The sequence below is a fragment of the Neoarius graeffei genome, chromosome 7 (assembly GCF_027579695.1).
Source record: "Neoarius graeffei isolate fNeoGra1 chromosome 7, fNeoGra1.pri, whole genome shotgun sequence".
Taxonomy (NCBI): Eukaryota; Metazoa; Chordata; class Actinopteri; order Siluriformes; family Ariidae; genus Neoarius; species Neoarius graeffei.
In genome coordinates this window covers 59792857-59798856 of record NC_083575.1, presented here as the reverse complement: position 1 = coordinate 59798856, position 6000 = coordinate 59792857, and positions in this window count along the sequence as shown.

The following is a 6000-nucleotide window of genomic DNA, read 5'->3' as shown; positions in this document are numbered from 1 at the left end:
GCATTGTCACAAACTCTAATTTGTATTGTGACAAAGATTTGTCTTTTAAAAAAAAATTTTTAAGTAAAAAAAATTCCGACACTATGGAGAAAAAGGATTATTAAAATATAAAACCATGTAAATGAAATTCCATGTGTATATGTACACATACAGTGCCTTGCAAAAGTATTCCCGCCCCCCGTCCCCCGGTGTTTGTCATGTTTTGTTACATTACAAGCTGGGATTAAAATGGATTTTTGGGGGGTTAGCACCTTTTAATTAACAAAACATGCCTACCACTTTAAAGGTGCAAATGATTGTTTTATTGTGACACAAACAATAATTAAGACAAAAAAACAGAAATCTGGAGTGTGCATAGGTATTCAACCACCCCAAACATCAATACTTTGTAGAGCCACCTTTTGCTGCAATTACAGCTGCAAGTCTCTTGGTCATCTCTATTAGTTTAGCACATCTAGCCACTGGAATTTTTGCCCATTCCTCAAGGCAAAACTGCTCCAACTCCTTCAAGTTAGATGGGTTGTGTTGGTGTACAGCAATCTTCAAGTTATGCCACAGATTCTCAATTGGGTTGAGGTCCGGGCTTTGATTAGGCCATTCCAAGACATTTAAATGTTTCCCTTTAAATCACTCCAGTGTAGCTTTAAGTAATGTTTAAGTTCATTGTCCTGCTGGAACGTGAACCTTCATCCCAGTCTCAAACCTCTGGCTGACTCAAACAGGTTTTCCTCCATAATTGCCCTGTATTTAGTGCCATCCATCTTTCCTTCAGTCCTGTCCCTGCAGATGAAAAATATTCCCACAGCATGATGCTGCCACCACCATGCTTCACTGTAGGAATGGTGTTGTCAGGGTGTTGGGTTTGCACCACACATGGCATTTCCCATGATGGCCTAAAAGATCAATTTTAGTCTCATTTGACCAGAGAATCTTCTTCCATGTGTTTGGGGAGTCTACCACATGCTGTTGGGCAAACTCCAAACGTGTTTTCTTAAGCAATGACTTTTTTTCTAGCCACTCTTCCATAAAGCCCCACTCTGTGCAGTGTATGGCTTAAAGTGGTCCTATGGACAGATACTCCCATCTCCACTGTGGATCTTTGCAGCTCCTTCAGTGTTATCTTTAGTGTTTTTGTTGCATCTCTGATTAATGCCCTCCTTGCCCAGTCTATGAGTTTTGGTCAGCGGCCTTCTTTTGTCAGGTTTGTAGTGGTGCCATATTCTTTCCATGTTGCTATAATGGATTTCATGGTGCTCCCTGGGATATTCAAAGTTTGGGATATTTTTTATGACCCAACCCTGATCTATACTTCTTCACAACTTTGTCTCTGACCTGTTTGGAGCGCTCCTTGGTTTTCATGTCGTTTGCTTAGTAGTGTTGCAGAGTCAGGGTCCTTCCAGAACAGGTTGATTTATACAGAGATCATGTGACACTTTGATTGCACGCAGGTGGATCTTAATCAACCAATTACGTGACTTATGAAGTGAATTGGTTGGACCAGCTCTTATTTAGGGGTTTCATACGAAAGGGGGTGAATACCTATGCACACTCCAGATTTCTGTTTTTTCATCTTAATTATTGTTTGTGTCACAATAAAACAACAATGTGCACCTTTAAAGTGGTAGGCATGTTGTGTAAACCAAATGGTGCCAACCCTCCAAAAAATCCATTTTAATTCCTGCTTGTAATGCAACAAAACAGGACAAACACCAAGGGGGATGAATACTTTTACAAGACAGTGTACATGTATGTGTATATATGTGCTTACATACATATACATACAGTACATATTTTATACATTTATACATGTTTCTTATCTCCATTTTTCATTATGGAAGAAAGTGTTCTAAGTAATGAGAAGTTTGATTCAGATACATGTGGGCATAAGAAACAGGCTGGATATTTCTCTATATGACAAAACACAGCTGTGACCACTGAGGAAGTGTATCAGGCTTTGTTCTTAAAGGGATAGTTCGGGATTTTTGACATGAATCTGTATGGCATCCCCATCAATAGTGTCGTGCAAACACACTGACTTACCCCTGACAGCATCCTGTGAGTCCAGTTCTTGTCCAGTTTTGGTCCAGACGAAAGTAGTCCGGCAAGTTTGTTGGGGTCACGAAAGTAAAACGTTTTTCGTCTCAAAACAGTATGTGTTCAAAAGAGTGATATATTTGCATCACAAAACCGTTGCCAAATAAAAAGTCAGACCTCGAAATCGCTTGGCACTATTTTCTCTCCCTTCTTATCACTGCGTGCTGCCGCCAGGTGACAGCCACGGCTGGTTCATTCATTGTTTACTAGTGATGGGAATTTCGGCTCTTTTGGCTCTTCTTACTATAAGGAGCCGGCTCTTTCGGAAGATTGTTTATAATTATTTCTCATGACTTGTACATTCACATCGAGTACACATATCAATGCAAATTAACACGAAGGGATTTACTAGACCAATTTATATCTGGAACTATTTTCAGCCACAGCACAGGCAGAGCACCACTGCAGGCGCAAAGACACCGCGCAGCGCCTGAAAATGGGTGCGCAGAGCCTGAAAACCCGTTTTCAGGCGCTGCGCACCCATTTTCAGGCGCTGCGCGGTGTCTAAAATATATCACTCTTTTGAACACATACTGTTTTGAGACGAAAAACGTTTTACTTTCGTGACCCCAACAAACTTGCCGGACTACTTTCGTCTGGACCAAAACTGGACAAGAACTGGACTCACAGGATGCTGTCAGGGGTAAGTCAGTGTGTTTGCACGACACTATTCATGGGGATGCCATACAGATTCATGTCAAAAATCCCGAACTATCCCTTTAACAACGTTACATTTAGAGCAGAACAGAACAGGTATGACATAGTAATGACTTGTGTGTCCCTGTAATTCTTGGATTACAATCATCTCTGCCTCGTAATCTTCAAACCCAGAAACAGAAACAAGAAATTCGAAAGTTAAAAGAAGTATGTCTCCAGGCTGGCTTGAAATGACATGGGATGTTAAGGCTACAGCTCCCATGTTTAAGCACCAAACTCTGTTTGAAGCATCTTCAGTAACCACCTTTATCCTGGCCTGAGATGGCTCTAGTCTGTCCTGGGAACACTGGACATGACGCAGGAATACACACCCCAGATAGAAGGCTAGTCTTCCACAGAGCCCACACACACACACATTCTCAAGTAGGTGCAATCTAGAAACACCAATTCAGTTATCTGCATGTTTTTGGAAGAAATGCACATGGACACATGGAGAACAAGCGTAGAAACTGTAACCTGAGCTCAGGATCGAACTATGGGCCGTGGTGCTGTGAGGAGGAGACAACGCTGATCACTGTGCCACCATGCTGTCCTTAATCGAGGCAGCAGGTAGATTTTATTCACGCATGTACAAAAGACTCTAATGTGTTATAGACAGGTTGTGGTAGTGAAGCATGACAAAATCATCTCATCTCATCTCATTATCTCTAGCCACTTTATCCTGTTCTACAGGGTCGCAGGCAAGCTGGAGCCTATCCCAGCTGACTACGGGCGAAAGGCGGGGTACACCCTGGACAAGTCGCCAGGTCATCACAGGGCTGACACATAGACACAGACAACCATTCACACTCACATTCACACCTACGGTCAATTTAGAGTCACCAGTTAACCTAACCTGCATGTCTTTGGGGGAAACCGGAGCACCCGGAGGAAACCCACGCGGACACGGGGAGAACATGCAAACTCCACACAGAAAGGCCCTCGCCGGCCACGGGGCTCGAACCAGAACCTTCTTGCTGTGAGGCGACAGCGCTAACCACTACACCACCGTGCTGCCTGACAAAATCATAACATACATTATTTATCATCATGCACATTGTTGAGAACAGAGGATTCCTGTTCTAAAGGCTTGTGTATGAAATGCACTGTAGAAAGAAAGCGTAAGGATCCATTATTGTTGTACTTTATATTATATTCATGTAATTGATTTGAAATATTTTTATATATATATACTGTATACACACACTAATTGTCCACTTTATTAGGAACAACTGCACATTCATGACATTATGTAATCAGATAACCATGTGGCAGCAGTGTCTCATCTCATCTCATTATCTGTAGCTGCTTTATCCTGTTCTACAGGGTCGCAGGCAAGCTGGAGCCTATCCCAGCTGACTACGGGCGAAAGGCGGGGTACACCCTGGACAAGTCGCCAGGTCATCACAGGGCTGACACATAGACACAGACAACCATTCACACTCACATTCACACCTACGCTCAATTTAGAGTCACCAGTTAACCTAACCTGCATGTCTTTGGACTGTGGGGGAAACCGGAGCACCCGGAGGAAACCCACGCGGACACGGGGAGAACATGCAAACTCCACACAGAAAGGCCCTCGCCGGCCCCGGGGCTCGAACCCAGGACCTTCTTGCTGTGAGGCGACAGCGCTAACCACTACACCACCGGTGGCAGCAGTGTAATGCAAAAAAAAAAAAAAATCATGCAAATACAGGTCAAGAGCTTCAGTTAATGTTCATATTGAACATTAGACTGGAGGAGAAGTGTGATCTCATCTCAGTAACTAATTGTGGCATGGTTGTTGGTGCCAGAAGGGCTGATTTGAGTATTTCATAAACTGCTGATCTCCTGGAATTTCACACACAACAGTCTCTATGGTGCGAAAAACAAAAAACACTGAGTGAGCAACAGTTCGCATTCCCCCCCCCCCCCCCCCCCCCCCCCCCCCCCATTCTGATGATTGATGTGATCCTTAACTGAAGCTCTTGGCCTGTATCTGCATGATTTTATGCAACTGCACTGCTGCCACATGATTGGGCTGATTAGATACCTGTGTGAATGTGCAGTTGTTCCTAATAAAGTGGACGGTGAGTGTAATTCATGTCAATTCTTGAAATGATGTTTAACTATTAATTGATGACAGAACAGGTGGCACGGTGGTGTAGTGGTTAGCGCTGTCGCCTCACAGCAAGAAGGTCCGGGTTCGAGCCCCGTGGCCGGCGAGGGCCTTTCTGTGTGGAGTTTGCATGTTCTCCCCGTGTCCGCGTGGGTTTCCTCCGGGTGCTCCGGTTTCCTCCACAGTCCAAAGACATGCAGGTTAGGTTAACTGGTGACTCTAAATTGACCGTAGGTGTGAATGTGAGTGTGAATGGTTGTCTGTGTCTATGTGTCGGCCCTGTGATGACCTGGCGACTTGTCCAGGGTGTACCCCACCTTTCGCCCGTAGTCAGCTGGGATAGGCTCCAGCTTGCCTGCGACCCTGTAGAACATGATAAAGCGGCTAGAGATAATGAGATGAGATGAGATGATGACAGAACATTTCATCTGTTATTCGGTTAATGGCTGTATTTTGGGGTAGGGTGATGTGCGGTTTAAAAAAAAAAACTTTTGTGAACCCATTTCTAAGATCAGTATTTTGATTGTAATATGTGATTGATGGATTCAATTTTGATTAATCCTCTTCGAGTAACAGTCTAAAAATATCATTGACTTGTTAGATGTAAGAGAACTCATAGCTGTAGCCTACTATTGTAGAAACCAAGTGAATAAAGGATGTTTCTACAGGCTGAGACTGAAATATCATTTGTAAAATAAAGTCATATTGTGAGGAATACGATTCGGCTGTCTTTATTGTTAGGATTAAGCCCCAGAGCTCTCACATGCCTGTTTTTCTGACAGTGTAATATTTTGTTTCATAATGGGAGCATATTAATAGGCTATTAGAGTCAACATCAAGGTGGAAGAAAGACCGTAATATATTTAACACATACGCTCATATCCTGTTGGATTCATGCTGGTTGCAAAATGATCCTTGCAAGAAAGAAAGGCCTCAAACAGGGTCGATAATGAAATTAGTTCTTCCTGTTGGAGACATTGACTCCATTCTGGAGTCCATCACTAGGCCTGCAGTAATCCTTAGGAGAAATATGTGTCCTAATGGCTTCTATAATCTGCTCCCCTGAGGACTCTAATCCACAGGCGGATGACATAATATGAAGCAGAAAT